Genomic DNA, 17,070 nt, shown 5'->3' with positions numbered 1-17,070 from the left:
CTCTCTCTCCCTCTCACACCCCCCCATTTTTGGGTTGGTGGGTCAGATGACAACTTTGGAGTCTGCTGTCACTTTCTGCATTGCTGGAGTCAGGACCTCTTGGTCTCTATGGTCTGGTCTCCTGGCACCATGTCCCATATGGATGTATCGACACTTGGAAGGCAAACAAGTGCTAATGCACTCACCTCATGTGGCTTCAGAGATCCCACCTTGACCCTCATATGCAGAGTGCACAGTGAGGGCTTTATGCACTGAGCTGTCTCCACAGCCTGAAAAGCTACTTATCTATCATAAGTGTCCACTTCTATTATGTTCACAAGAACAAAGAAAAATGCAAATGCAGATGACAATGTCTTTCTTACTGTGGTAGAACTGGAGGGGAAAGAAGGCCTTTGTCCTGATTCAGGGCATGCAGCCTCCATGTGTGCTAATAGGTTAGCATGCTGAGGTATGGCTCCTCAGATGACATTAACGATTGCATAGAGCTAATAGTAGTGTCTGGTTCTGTTGCAGAGCAGCTCTGTGCTTCGATGTTTGTCACTTTAAATTAAAATTGGTCTAGTAGACCCACCAGCTGGCAGGCATATTGTATTAACCATTTCCTGTCAGTAAATGGTATCACGCCTGAAGTGTCAGAGCCTGTGTTTCTCCCTGCAGCCTTGGAGTGCTCCCATTGTGTGAATATCAGTTCTGTGTATCTAAGCAAGGGGAAACACCTGTGCTGAGCCACTCTTGAGCAGCCAGACTTGGGGAGAATCACCTGTGTAAAGTTCAAGCTCTTACTCCTGACGTCCAGTTCTTTGCATCTGTTTTGATCTCCTTCCCGGAGCCCTTAGCATCTGCCTTGAAGCTATTTCCTTCCTGACAGCCTGAGGGGTTCTCCTATCACAGTTAACTGCCATGCTTAAATACAGCTGGCTACATGTTGAACTTCCTGAGGCCATAATAGAGTTGGGTTTTGCCATTTATCCCATTCAAGGGTAACTGTTCCCATTATCTCCTCTCAAGTATTTATAGGACCCGACCCTCAGGTTTGCTTTTGCTGTCCACTAGGAAGCATGGCAACATGACAGAGAAGTGGGTACCGAAAAGCTTAACATACCCTGAAACAGTCTCTCTTTGTATGGCTCACACATACATTAAAAGAATGAACATCTTAGGGGCTGCTGAGATAGCTCAGTTCTTGCTATACTTGCAGAGGATTCAAGTTCAGTTCTTTAGAACCAGGCTAGGAATCTTACACATGCCCATAACTAGAGTTCCAGGGATCAACATCCTATTTTGGACTTGCTAACTACCTCACACATGGACACATATGCATGCAGACACATATACACATACTTATAAACAAATATTAAAAACCCGAAGACAGCTTCCCTGCATCTCTTGGAGTGACACCCGTCTACCTCTAGATGGTCAGCCACTCCTCAGCTTTTCTCTTCCCAGACCAGCAAAGCCTGTGGTTTAAAACCACAAACGCTAAAACTGCTAGAAGAAAACAAACAGTACCCTACAAAATATAGGTGTCAGGAAGGGCTTCCCTAAGAGGCCTCCACTCCAAGGAGGAAGAAGTTAAGGGCAGTTTGCTAACTTTAGCTCAGCTCTGAGCCCGGCTTTTCTGAATGCCTTGATCCTTCTGATGAATGAAAAGGTCTGTTTCTTTTCTTTTTCTCATACTGACATATCATGTTTTTTTTTTTTTTTTTTTTTTTTTGATACCCTCTCCAGCTTCCCAGGAACCTATCAACCATCCCACCTCCCACCATACTTTTTTATTAACTGTTTTCGTTGCTCATACCCCACTGAATCCAGGTAGTGTTGCCTATGTGTATATCAGCCTGAGGCTGTGCACGGGAGGAATGGAGCGCCTCTCATGGTCCATGCCTATGAAGAAAAATGACTTACTCCTCAGTGGTCATCACTGCCAATAGCTCCACAGATAGGAGCAGGGTCTTGAGCTCTCTTCTGTTTCCATGCTGAAATTGAGACTGACTTGACCTTGTATAGGTCTGGTCCATGTGAATCTGGTTGTTTTGAGTAGGTGTGTGTGATAGCCATGTCAACAGAAGACAGCCATTCATGGCACTTGCCCTACTCTCTGGCTCTTGCATTATCTGTCCACATTGTCCGCTTTCTCCTAATGTTCTAGAGACTCATTTACTGTCGATCTGGACTTGATGTCTCTACACTCTCTGCAAATTTGGGGGAAGTGAAGTGAAGGCTGAGACGTTTCTTTGAAAACAGAGCCCTCTTATTTGCCACTCTATAAAAATATACCAGAAATCTCAAATGGCCAAGAAACTGACTGGAGGATAAATTTCCTTCAGACTACAACAGATGGAAGAAAATATTTTAAATGGTATTTTTCCACATTCTTGGTTAACATTAACGTGGGTCATATTTTCCTGTCTGAAGTTTGCATTTTAGTGATCTTCCTCCAGCAAAGCTGAGACAGCAGGAGGCAACTATATAGAGAACTAGAAAGAAGGCATTTCAGCCTGGGTCAACACTAATTTAACAAATCTGGAACATCCTGCGCTTCCTTTGTATTTTTATTTCTACATAAGACAAGTGACACTGCCACATGTTCGTTCTTAAAGTTCTGAAAATGAAGCCATTAAGCACTGGGCTGGGAAGATGCTCCAGTGGGCCAGATCGCTATAGAGCAAGCCTATGGACCCATGTCCATCCCCAGAACTTATGTAAGAAGGCAGTGCAATAGCGTGTTCTTGTAATCTCAATGCTGTGGAGGCAGAGGTCCATGGGTCCCTGTGGCTTGCTTGCCAGCCAGTCTAGTCAGCTTAGTGGACACCAGGCCAGTGAGAAACCCTTTCCTTTAAAAAGTGGGGTGGATGCTACTTTAGAGGATAACACCCAAGGTTGGCATTGGGCTTTTTCTCTCTTTCTGTCTCTGCCTGCCTGCTTGTATTTTATGTCTCTGTTTCTCTCTCTTTCTCTCTCTCTCTCTCTCTCTCTCTCTCTCTCTCTCTCTCTCTCCCTCTCCCTCTCTCTCTCTCATACACACACACACACACAAACACACACACACAAAGCAAACGTATATATACACATATATACCAAAAAGCAGCCATGTGTTGTTGCCTGATGCGCATTTCTGCAGTGGCCACAACATTCATGCATAGTGTGGTGTCTTTACCCTGCCCTGTGGCTTAGTCTGAGACTCGTGTTAGAGTCCCACCTCTAAGTTCCTCAGTAACTCTATTGAAGTCATTGGAGCCTCCAGATTACCATCCTTTTCTGTATAAAATGAGCAAAGTGGATTGCTTTATGGTTTTATAATGCCTTTCATGCTCTTTAGAAGACAGTGAGTTTGGAATGAAATGCATTTACTTATTTTGTGAAATAAATATTACACAGCTGTAGCCAGGCCTTTGAAGTCTCTAGCTCTGAGTTCCTATGCTGAGGTGCTCAGGTGGGCTGGTCGTCTTGGGGCACAGGTTCTCATCACAGTGGTCTCTGTGACGCCCGTCTGGGACCATGTCTGTTTTGGAATTTGACTAGAGAACTCTCAATTAGAAAACTACCATGCCAGATTTAAAAAAATAAAAAAAAAGTTGGGGGAGGCGATTGGAATGAAAGACTGAGGGCCCTGACTAAGCAAAGGAACATGAGATGAACAAAGGAACATTACTGCTTTTCATCCCAAAGATGTCTGCTTCAGGATTTATGGAACCTGCATAGGACAAACTTTTAGTAGTGGCGGCTTTATGTTGACGTTACTTTGTTCTTGTGTTCAAATAATTTCTCTGATCATATAGGCATCAATACACATACCAGTGAGGGTGCTGGGGGGTGGCTCAGTTGGTGAAGTGTTTGACTTACAAACATGATGGAGACCTAGAACCCATGGGAAACAAAGGAAGACATGTTGCATGTTGATACATACATCCTTGTAAGGCCAGTGCTGGGGGGTGACAATAGTCAGGTCCCTGTGCCTCACTGAACAACAGTTTCAACATGCCAGCTAAAAGTAAGAGATTTTATCTTAAAACACACACACACACACACACACACACACACACCCCAAGTTGGACAATGTCAGTAAGTTTTTGCACATCCTCTTAAATTATTACTGCTAGCATTAAGCATTGAATCTTTCTGCATCGTAATTAACTCCCTATCTGCACCCCAACCCCCTAAGCACCTGTGGATGTGATTTCACTTCCTGTGGCTTTAGGTCTTCCAGAACAAGCTTAGAAATAAAGGTGGGAATTACTCCTATTCACTTTGGTTGGCCACTCAGCCCTGCTCTTGGAGATTCATTACTGTTGCTTGCTTGCTGTCTAGTTGTTACTTTTCAGGAGGGGCCTGTGTGCAGGTATGTCCTGGCAAAGTATCCATTCACCTAATTGCAGACCATTGGGTATCTTCCAGGTTTAGTTTTAACTTTATACTATTTTGTTTGTGCACTTATGTTTGTGTCTGTATGAGGGTAGATGCAATGCATGTGTGTGTGTGGGGGGTGGCAGTGGCATCTGTGGAGACAAGAAAAGGGCCTCAGATCCCCTGGAATCAGAGTTAATAACATTATGAATGACCTATCATAGATTCTGGGAACTAAACTTGGATCTTCTCCAAGAGCACTATATGTTCTTAACTACTGACCAAGCTCTCTGGCCCCTCCTGTTTTTAGAGCATATAAATAAATAGAGAGTAGTTATTGATGTGTGGGTCACACAAGATGTTCTCATGCATATATAGCCACCACTTGGCATGTCCCCTTAGCAATGTCTGGTTCACACTGGCCAGATTGACGTATGCTTGACAGAACAGGAAGCATCCAGTGTGAAAATCAGCAGAAACCAAACCAAACCGCAAAAAAAAAAGCAACCACATACCGGGCTCAGTGAATTCTTCTACAGTGAACATCTTTAAAAATAACACTAGTTCAAAAAGACAAGCTGGGGCTAAGGATGTAAGTCGGTTGATAGATTACTTGCCTGGCATTCATAAGGCCTGGGGTTGGACCCAGAAAGAGAGAGAGAGAGAGAGAGAGAGAGAGAGAGAGAGAGAGAGAGAGAGAGAGAGAAGAAATCTTTCAGCCACCCAGGTGCTTCCTTCTAGCCTTGGCTCTTTGATGTTTGACTTTAGAGTCAGGTGAGCTCTCAGTTTTTATAGTAGTTTACATTTAATACGTATCGTGAAGCACTTCAATTTAATCTTGACCCTTTTTTCTTTTGTAAGGAGCCTCAAGTTACTCCCCATGCCTTTTTTTTTTTCCCTTCACACTTGCCTGCTTTTTTTTCTTTTTAAAGGATGTATTTTATTTTTATTTATGTGTGTTTGTGAAATTGAATGGGTATGTACACATGAATACTGATGTCTCTGGAGGCCAGAAGAGGGCATCTGATTGTATCTTTGTCATGATGGACATGGTGTTTTGTTGATTAAGAAATAAATGAGTGGATATGTGAATGAGTGAATATCTTTACTGCAGTGGAAAGATGCTTCAGGATTGTACTTTGACAGACTTAAGCATATGGAAGAATTTTATGAATAGTGTGTTTATGACAGAAATTTGCTTCCAAGGGAGGTTATAGGAAAGCTGTTTCTGGGGACTCTTTAAAACTTTGATAATAGCCATCACTCTTGGAGTTATAAACCGTGATGGCCTGGGAGGATGAAGACCTGACTTTCCATTCCAGAGCTTTGATGATGGAGTGCTCACCTATAAAAGATGAGCTGCGTAGTGCCGACTGCTCTTTGCAGGAATCCTTTCTGCAGGGCACTAAATGGAATTTGGCGCATTGAAAGTTTACTTCCCAAAGGGTAACGTTTACTTTCCGAGAGTGTTTTATGACACTTGGATAACATCTCTCCCAGCCTCTCTCTGCTTGCACATGAGGCCTGGGTGAAGGCAACCAGCCTCAGAGTGCTCCCTGAAGTTCTGATTCCCTCCTTGGTCCACAGTTGTTGCATTATGAAGTGGCATTCACATGGAGTATGCTTCTCAGTGTTTATGGTAAACACTTGGGATTGTTCTCTGCGAACTCCTGGCTGAGTTTGTGAAAAATAATAGAGAGAATATAGAGCTTGTTTATAGATATTACTGCTAACAAACAGGCTTAGGCTATCAGGGTGGTTTGCCTAGGGTAAAGCAGAGGATTAGCTGTGCTGAAGCTGCAGGGTTGAAGGGAAACAGGTACGCAGTAGTTGTCAGTAAATCATGCTTCAGAAATTCATCTTTTCTTGGCTTTGTCACTTACAGTGGTAGCAGGTAACAGGATGTACTCCCTCAAGATAGAAATAGGAATCTCTTTTCTGATACTTAATTCCTATATTGAGCTAAAGCTGTAATGTTTTCTTGTGAACACTCCGTTAATATAGACATCAACATGCCCATAGATGGCTTTACCCTTCACTGCTGGTCCCCTTTCCTGGATCCTTTCCTCCTTCCGTATCTTCCTTTCTCATCTTCTACCTCCTGCTCCACTTCTCTGGATGCAGCCAAGGTTGACTCTGAACTCATGATTCTCCTGCTGCTGATGACTGACATCCACAAACATCTCTGACACTATCAGTATATAACATCATTGATTTCAGGACTGTGTAGCCAATGGCTAAAATCTCCCAATTTAGCTAATAAATGATGAATAAAATTAATGAGATACTATTTACGAAAGACCATAATTCTGTTTGAATCATCTCTTATCATGGATAACATTTGGCTCCCTAGGCCATTGTATTAACTTAAATAATGTTCAGACTTATAATCTTATTTTTGTTTGGTTTAAAATAAATGTTTCATTTGGGGGCTATTAATGAATTAATACATTTTATGTCTATACCATTGAAACCAAAATATGACCATTAAAGAAAGGACAAAAGTGATTGGTTTTTGTGTTCAGTAGGCTAAGGGACACTACAATAAATAAACCATCTCCCGCCACCTAATGATCTTATAGTTAATAAAACATCATACATGGGACTGAGTCAGTGGCTCATCAGATAAAGTGCTTGCTGCATAACCATGATGACCATTTGATCTTTTGAATCTATATAAAAAAACCAGGTTTGGTAGTGGATACCTGGATTACCCAGTGCTAAAGAGCAGACAGGAGGATCCTTTGGATCCAGTGGCCATTAAACCTACCCAAATTGAAGAGTTGGAGTTCCAATGAGAGATCAGGTCTTAAAATAGGGTGCCAGGCTCCTGAGCTTTGATCCCTGGCCTTCGTTTACATCTGTACACATATGCACAGGCACTTGTAAACACATAACAGACACATGCACACACAATAGATTCACATACAAAGTACATATTTTAAAACCTCATGAAAATTAGTGCCAAATATTTGTTCTAAGGCAAGTAGGAAGAGTAATTGAAGGACTGAGCCAAAGAGATGTCTGCACCCACTATATTCCCATCCCTTCCATCTCAAGAAGTGATACTACAACAACAACAAAAACAAAATGACAACAAAAGAATCCACTCCTCTTGCCTACCTTGGCAGTGTTGGACTTAAGACTATCTCAGTTACACAAGTCAATCTTTCTTTGTACTATTCTCTGAAGCTCAGCGGTCACCTTTGATGTCAGAAACATTTTAAGAATTGATTTCTGTTTCCCCAGCCATTCACATTATTGTCAAGAGCATCCCCAGTGAAGTAGTAATATATTTAGTGTGCTCCCAGTATCCGAGACATACATAGAGCTTACAAGTCTATTGCGTTTTCAGAGATAATCACTAGAGCCCGTGATATGTTATCAGGAAATATCCTGTAGGTCTTTGTAATAGATGAGACTAGCTTCCAGATCCTGTAGGCCGGGACTTTCACAGCCGACTGTGCTGAGTAAAGGGTTATGCAGCAGACTTGCAGGGCACAGGTTACCGTCTCTCTGCTTCTGAAGGTCAGCTCAGGAGAGGAGAGGACCTTGAGGTAACACTGACGGTGAAAATGTCCACCGGTTAATGAAGTGACTCATTGTGTCTAAATGAATGGAGAAGGACATTTTCCATGTGCAAAGCTGTAACTTCAAACTTCTACCTTGACTTGTATGTATAGACAGATGTATTTCATTTCTGTGCTTCGGGGTTTATGTATATGGGTGTATGTACATGCCTGTGGAGACCAGAGGACAATCTCAAGAGTAATTTTTGAGGTGTGATCCACCATGTGTTAGCAACAGATGTTCTCACCAGTCTGGAACTTGCATTGAGCTGTTCTAGGCAGTCCGTGAAGAACCCAAGGGCTCTTCTCTTGTCAGTGTTGGGATGACAAGTGTGTACTACTATGCTCAATTTTTTTTTTAAAACATGGGTTCTGGGGAACTGACTCAGGTCCTCATGCTTTCTAGGCAGGTACTTTACCAGTGTCCCCATCCCCTCAGCCCATCTCTCATGGTGTTCTTTAAGCATAAGATGCAAGAGGTTCAGATTGTTGCTTGTCTATTTTTATGGTGATTTAAGCAGAATTGATCCTGTGGAGATTCTATTGAGTGGAAGGAACTGGGCTATGTGAATGAGATGGATAATTCTCTCTTCCTTGAGTTAAATAGAACTATACTATTACATGTAATTAAAAATGATGAGGCACAGTCTTATGCAGCCCAGTGTGGCTTCACTCTCACCATGTAGCTGAGGATGTCCTTGAACTTCTGACCCTCCTGTTTCCCCTCTCTTCTGTAAACACTGGCTTTATAGGCCTGCATCACCATGGGCAGTTCACGTGGTGCTGGGGTTAAACACAGGCCTTGGTACAGAGTAGCCATGCCCTTTACCCAACTGAGTTACCTTCCCAGGTCCTTGTAATTTAATTGATAATATCCCTCTCTGGAAGAGTTCTTAAAGAATTTCATTTATGAATGAGAAAAACTGAGGTTCACAAGGGTTAAAATAAATTGTCTTGCATACAACTTGGCTGTTCAATAGCTGGGTTGGTCTCACGCATCCTGAGTTTTAACCATCATTTTCTATTGTTTCCTAGTTTTGCTAGCTATGCAAGAACTGAGGTATATCGACCTTGGGCCAAGTGCTTTCTGTATTCTAAAGTATGCCATGTCCTTGCTTATAGTCCTGTGAGGAACTATTAACATCTATGTTTTATAGATAAGGGAAATAAGTGCAGAGAGGTTAAACATCTTGGTGAAGGTCACACGGCCACTGATTTGGCTGAGTCAGGACAAGCCTGCCTGTCCCTTAAGTAACATTCACTTCTCACTGCACCCCACAAAGCATTAATGTGTTAAGCTCCTCACACACGCATGCTCGCATCTGTTCAGCTTTATTGTTGGGCAGGTATGTAATTTCTCCTTTAATGTATGCTACTGTAGTAGATTTTGATTATTTTTGAGAACCCAAGAGTCTACACTGATTGCTTAAGATATAACCTGTGTGATTGACAAAGTGACTCACTTTGCCTAAGAAATAAAATCCTGCTTGAGAAACATCTTTCTCTAGCAGCTCTCTAAAGCAGCTAAGGCTTCCTAATAATTAAATTCAAATTCAGATAGAAGCCTGTGGTATGCTAGAAATGCCTCATTAATAAATGCCTCAGAATTGAAGAGAGTTGTTAAGTTCAAAGTGAATAATACATGTAAATGTAATAATTTATATATTTCATTGTTTCTACTACCTTATTAAAAATAGTTTTGACTTATCTGCAATATTTCAAACAATATTTATTTCTGATTTTCACATAGAACAGAATCCTTCAATTTCTGTAAGGAGAAAAACATTTCAAATGAAAGAAGGGTGTGTGTATGTGTGCTCGTGCATATGTGTGTGTATGTGTGTGTGTGTGTGTGTATGTGTATGTACATATATATATATATATATATATATGTGTGTGTGTGTGTGTGTGTTCTAAAAATATATCTTTATGTAAGTAAATACAAATAAAGAAAATATTTTGTTTTATATGTAGACTGATTTGATGAGGCAAGTAGATCTATGCATTTATATTTTTGTGCATGTGCACAAAGACATTATTCACCTATGTGTTTGGAAAGATAAAGAGGCAACAGTATCTTATAAAGCAGTGTTTCTTAACCTATGGGTCCCAACCTCTCTAGGGATCAATTATCCTATTCACAGAGGTCACCAGAGACCATTGGAAAATATAAGCATTTACATTACAATTCATAACAGTAGCAAAGTTACAGTTATGAAGTAACAAAAATAATTTTATGGTTGGGGTCAGCACAACATGAGGAGCTGTATTAAAGGGTCACAGCACAGACAGGTTGAGAACCACTGCTGTAGAGGGAGGATATGACAGAATACTAATAGGAACTGCGTTTCTGTGAATTAATCTTGATTTTAAGATGTATATTGTAACTTAATATCTGATTCTAAAATTCCTGCAATTCAAGGCATATTTCATTATGACAGATACATTCAGAGAAAACCCAATTCAAGTGAGTTAAAATTACAGAACTTTGTACATTGTTAGAGCTAGTCATATCAGTGACAAAGGTAAGGCAGAACCCTGCTTCTTTTGGTAGTCTCCTACTGGTACTGTTATCTTGTTCTTCTGAGACTCAAAGTCCAATCTAGCAAGTCTTTGTCATCTACCACTTACATAACAAAGAATCCTACAGTGTGTGGTAGTGAACCACTATATGGAGCCTTCGCATTCCTAGTGATGCAAAAGATGTCGTCCAGTACTGAGAAAAGCAATCACACGATACAGAACACCCAAGCACACCTAAACCCTTAGAGAATGCTAGAGGTGAATCTGTTACTCCTCCAACTAGTAAGGAAGAGAGCATCACGCATTTATTCTGTCTTCAGGTACTGCAACTATATCACCAACAAGAGGAAATGTTACACCTTGAGAGACATCTTGACAGGAAGAAAGATATACCAGAAATATATGAAGAATAGGTTACAACTCCAAGTATAAGAATATACCTGGCCAGGGACCACAGTATTGATTAATGCAGTAGAGTGGCATAGCTATATGTTCTCTTTTCCTGATGGTAAAGACTAGCACTACCTATGAAGTAGGCAAAGTCTCCACATGCTAGACTGTACCCTCAAACTGTGATTCAGAGCTCACCCTTCCTCCTCTAAGCTACCTTTGTCAGCAAGTTTATTATAGTGACAAGAATATCAGCCAGTCTGCTGGACAAATACCCAGTGACTGCTGATCTGCAAAGTGAGAGGCAGCTGTGGGACAAACTGACTGACACCTTGCCCTCCACAGGAAAGTGGAAATTGATTGCAGCAAGAGTGGCTTGGTTGCCCTTTGACCTGTCATGGGGGGTGGGGAATGACAGGTTTTATTTGTTCTATTTGCTAAATGTGTAAGGGCAGCAGTCAACACCATGAAACATCTGGCCCTGGGTTATCTCTAACAGAAATAAGACAATCATTTGTGGACCAGTCTGGTCCACCATGGTGACCTTGGGCCCAATTTAGTGACATCTGGACATGTGTAGGAGGCAAATTATAGCATCGTTCTGACAACAATTTTATATTAAACCAAATAGCCGATGCTCAGCTGTCCACACAAAGGCTTGGAAGGCTTTCAAATGCTTCTGGGTCTCGCTGCAGATGGTGAAACCATTCTTGTGCATGATGGCTGACAGTTTCAGCTGAAAGTTAGCCTCAGAAACACAGCTACAAATTATACTGTTAATCCATCCTTTGGACAGATATTTATAGTGACTTCGTTAGGCTCCAGACACTGTGCTCCTGCATGTATATATATTTTGCATTTGGTCCTTCAGTTAACTAGTGAATTGCAACATCACACATACTGTGAAGATGAGTGAAGGAACACTCAGAGAACAAGATCATGAGACCAGAAGAAAATCCATACAACAGCAGCAGTGTTTCATCTCCAGAGTTTCGTGTGTGTGTGTGTGTGTGTGTGTGTGTGTGTCTGCTCACATATGTGTACACTTGTGGGTGCACATGTCAGATATCCTTCTCAATGTCTCTTGATATTATTTGTGGAGACAGGTTTTTTTTTAATATTTTACTTAAAAATCAGACATTGTAATGTTTAGGCAGATACATTACTTTATGCAATAATAGACTTTGGCATACATCCAGATTTCACTGATCCAGCTATGCTGGCTGGCCCGCATCAGAGATCCTCCTGTTGCTACATTTGCTTTCACCATTAACTGCCTATAGCTCCTAAGGGAATTATGATCCTTATAAGTATCTCCCCCATGACCATTAACTGAACGAATATTTCTTAGTCAAAGCAGAGAATGCTTGGAGACAGGTCTTTGTATGCCTCCTTATCTCACTTGGCATGTGCTATATAGACTGAACCACACTCTCACTCCTGATAGTCACAGGATGGGGCCTGGTACTCGATGTTAATTTCTTTGAAGATAAGTCCCTCATTGAAGTAATTAAGGTTAAGTGGGTTCCCAGGGGTAAGACTAATCTGATTGAACCACTTCCTTTATAAGAAGACTAGATTCTAGAACATTCTATCTCCCTGAGGACATAAGAGAAAGGCCATATGAAGACATAGTAGAAAAGCTAATGCTTGTGAGCCAGGAAGAGAGACCATATCAGACCCAAACCATGAGAGGCTAATATCTGCCTCAGCACATGGCTTCCGTTGTACCTTTCAGCTCTCACTAAACCAACACCAGGGAAAGTGGTAGTCCCTCTCAACAGGATCCTTCCTGTGGCAATGTCTTGCTTTATCATTCTTTGTTGCTTATTTGAATTAATGTTCAAATCAAATTTTATTTTATGAATAAGTCATTTGAAAATTCCAATACTTTTGTATATGTATGATTATGTTTATATATGTGAGAATGCATATAAAGTTTGGAGGTCAACCTTAACTCTTGCTCCTCAGAAGTTACCTTTGACTTCTTTAAAAATGTTTTATTACATTTATATTTAGTGTGTGTTTCTTTCAGTGTCTCTATGAACATGTATGGATGCCACGATCAGAGAATAAATTGTAGAAGTTGGTTATTTCCTTCTACCTTGGGAGTTCCAGGAATCAAACTCAGGTCATTGGGTTTCATAGCCAGCACCGTTACCTGCTGAGATTTTCCCCAGCCCACCTCACTTTCTTAGACAGGGCCTCTCATTTTACCTGGAGCTTATCAACTAAGGTAGATCTCTGGCCAGTGAACCCCAGGGATCCATTTGTAACTACCTCCTGGATTTATAGGTAGGATTGTAAGAGATCCATCTTTTTAGACATGGCCTCTGCTAATAAAACTAAGATCTGCATCCCTGGTATCTGAACCGTCTTCACAGCCCCAAGACTTCACTACTTTATTAGAAACAGCGACTGAAGGCATTTTGGAAAGAGTGGGATAGGGATATAGCTATAGCGAACTGTCTCAGGAACCTACAACAGGGAAGCAGGTCTGTGAGTGACAGTTGAGCATGTAATTGGCTGGTTCAGGGACACCTCCAGTGAGAGACTGTTGGGGGATGAAGTATGACTGGAATCCCTGGTTACTTTGGCAGGGAGAGGATGAGTAATGAGCTTGGTCCCCTGATTGCATCTCTCCTCTAGCTTTGAAGCCTTTCTGTCTCAAGTCCAAGGAAATGAGTAATTTGCACCATCCAGTAACAAAATCAGAATAATTTATTTACTTCACTGCCTATGTTTCTGCACGTTCCTCTGCTAACTCAGTTCAATAATTAAATTTACGTTGACTTTATATTTTCCTGCGTTCATTCTGTACTCCCCCTATCATGTTCAATACTTTGTTTTACATTTATTTTTTTTCCCAGTAAAATTTGGTCCCATTGAGAATGTTCAATGGAATCAAAGCTTGCTACTCCATCTGCTTAATCGCTTGAATTAAAAGGCATACTCATATTTAAAAGCAGACTTTTGAAAACTATAGCTATGTTTGTTAGCAGTGAAGATCCAAGTAAATAATAAAAGCAGTTTTAGCTTTTATAGAACTATAATTAAAGTAAAACTGAATCGTGTATTTTCTTAACTCCTCTATTTTCTTTGTCCTCAAATGAGGAATATTAGTTTTCATAAGCCTGTTTACATCTGTGAGTATATAGGGGATGCAGCTTTAATTTGAAAATTATCCCATTTATTTATTGAGGATGTATGCATGTACAGAGCTCAGAAGAAAACTTTTGGGAGTCTCTCTTCTCCTCCTACAGAGTTAGTTCCCAAGGTTGAAGTCAGGTCATCAAGCTTGGCCTCCAGCGTCCTCACAGGATGAAGTTCATTGACCCAGAGAGAAACACCTTAATAACACCATTTCAAGACAGCACAGCTGATTTAATTGAGAGCTGTGTATCCCTTCATCTGTCACTGATAGTCATCTACAACACTTTGGTTTTTTAGCAGCAAATATAGTTCTTTCCTAACAGCTTGGAGGAATTTTGTTTCTGGGAATTCTGCAGCACACATCCCCTGACCAGAGTTTAAGGTTTGACTGTCTATCCATGAGATGCATTGCAGCTAAGTAAATCATCCCTTAATCTTATAAAGTGCTTTTTATCCTGAGATGTTTAGGGAGTATCTGTTCTTTAAATTAATGTTTGTGTAATCTGAAGGCTTTGCTTCTCAGAGGAGATATTTTATACAACCTGGAGATGTATTTGGTAGAATTACTTCATTTATAAATCAATGTGAGAGAAAATGGTGGCACCTTAACAAAATGTGAAAGCAAACAAAAAAATGAAAATGTTGATGAGTATAGAGCTGATAAAATTTATATGCCATTATTCACAATATCCAAGAAATGGAATCAACCAAAATGTCTGTTGGAAAAAAAAATAGGTGGGCAGAGCATAGTTGGTATGTTTATACAGCAGGATACCCATCAGCGTTGAAGGATGCAGTCTCAACACTTGTAACAGTGGGAATGAACCTGGAGGACTTCAGACTAAGTGAATAAGGCACAGAGAGATAAATGCCATATGACCTCACCTCCGTGTTGAATATAAAAGGGATCAAGAACAAGTACAAGCATTGAATAGAAGTGGACTTCTCCAAGGGCTGGAGAGCATGGGGAGATGCTGGCCAGAGGCATGTATACCAGAACAAACATGTACATACATGCACACAAATATGTATATACTCACAAAATACAAAAGAGTGACACACATTTATATGTATATACTTGCTATACACACACACACACACACGTGTGTGTGTGTGTGTGTGTGTGTGTGTGTGTGTGTGTGTGTGTGTGTGTATGCAGGCTTCATTACAATACCTGTACCAATTTTTCTTCTCCTTCACTTTCTGGGAGATTTCTATGTTGCTTGTGACTTGTTTGTGTCAAGGTCATGGAGAAGACTAAAGAGATTTTGGACCCATCATTCTTCAAGACCATGGGTCTCTCTTCAATACCTTCCTAAAAATAAAGAGCAACTATCACTTAAAGGGCATAGCTGAGACTGTCCTCCAGAGGTGCTAGCGGTCTCACTGGATTTGCTAGGATTTCCAAGACTCCCATTGCCTTGCAGATAGTTCCGGATGTCTGCTGTGCATGGCTTTCAGGCTTCCCTGATTAAGATAGGCAAAGGGGATTTTGCACATTGCCTGGTTGATTAGAAAGTCAGCCTATAGATTCCAGAAAGCAGGAAGCCTTGATGATCTTCGTGTTAAGTTCACAGAGTTATTAAACACTCATCTTCCGTAAGGCATCAATAAAAGGAGGAAAAGAAGCTTGAATCACAGTGTGTGGGTATTGCCTGGAAATAATATAATTCTGTTCTATTAGTAAAGTTAAAGTTGGTTAAATATTAGAGGCCACAGGAAAGAGACTCATTCTTTTCCTCAGTGACAGAAGTGGTTACATCATTTTCTCCCCTACAGTCAGGGCGACGGACTAGATAATGCTTAAAGGTTATTTTCTACCTTAGAAGAATAGGCCCTGTAGATGGGCAGAAATAAGGAAAGGATGAAATGATTCCCAACAAAGCCATTTAGATGAGGCCTTAACAGATTTTTTTAAAGGTCTATTTCCCCTGCTAGATTGGAGCTTGCCAAAGGCTCTTTCTATTTCTATCGGCATCTGGGGAGGATGGCACTCAACCAGAGCCAGAGTGGGTGCTCAGTCACCGTTTGCCTGGAGGGGCTCATCATGGGCTGGCCAGTGCAGCTGATCTGGAGGGCACTCAAGGGCATTTGCTCTGCTCCATGCAGATGATCTTCTATTTTGCAAACCTTTAAATATGGAAATCCAGCAAGTGGGCATGTGAACTGAGCAAAACCAAGTTAGCGCTTTATTTACATTTCTCTCAGGTTCCTCTGGAAGATCTTTTAAATAGTAAGCGGTGGGACTCAGCATAGTCGCAACCGGTAAAGCACTGGACTCATGAGCATTAAGACCTCATTGCTGATTCCCAGCACTGAGACAATTGGGAAAGTAATACCTTTACCCCAACACTGGGGAGAGCGAAGTCCGTAGGCATCCCTGACTGCCTAGCTTGACTGAATTGGTGATCTCCAAGCTCACTGAGAGAACTTCTGTCTGAATGAATGGATGAATGAATGAATGGATGAATGAATGAATGAACAGTTAGGTGAGGGTGCTTGAGGATGACAGCCAGTGTTAATGTCTGGCTCCGTCAGGCACATGCCCCCACCCCCAGCCTTCTGAGCTTTGATGATTTTCTTTTTCTTTTTCTTTTTAATGCAGAAGATGCATTTTTTTTAAAAATTTGAACATTTTTTCTTCATTTACATATCAAAATACTATCCCAAATCTCCCCTATACTCTACCCCCCACCCTGCTCCCCTACCCACTCACTCCCCCTTCTTGGCCCTAGCATTCCCCTGTACTGGGGCATATAGAGTTTGTTAGACCAAGGGACCTCTCTTCCCAATGATGGCCGACTAGGCCATCTTCTGCTACATATGCAGCTAGAGACATGAGCTCTGGGGGTATTGATTAGTTCATATTGTTGTTCCACCTATAGGGTTGCAGACGCCTTCAGTATTTGCCAGGCGTATGCAGTAGTGTCTGCATTTGGTGGCTGATTATGGGATGGACCCCCAGGTGGGGCAGTCTCTGGGTGGTCTACCCTTTCTTCTTAGCTCCAAACTTTGTCCCTGCAACTCCTTCTGTGGACATTTTATTTCCTATTTTAGGGAGGAATGAAGTATCCACATGTTGGTCTTCCTT

The 17,070-nt window shown here is 41.3% G+C and overlaps 1 protein-coding gene across 1 annotated transcript in view; it reads left to right on the top strand.

Annotated features, from left to right (window-relative positions):
- Window positions 1–17,070, top strand: part of Nckap5 (NCK associated protein 5) — an 809,936-nt gene that overhangs the window by 344,204 nt on the left and 448,662 nt on the right. The window lies entirely within an intron of this gene.

Source organism: Mus pahari, chromosome 5, assembly GCF_900095145.1.
Source record: "Mus pahari chromosome 5, PAHARI_EIJ_v1.1, whole genome shotgun sequence".
Taxonomy (NCBI): Eukaryota; Metazoa; Chordata; class Mammalia; order Rodentia; family Muridae; genus Mus; species Mus pahari.
This window is presented reverse-complemented; position numbering and strand designations above follow the sequence as displayed.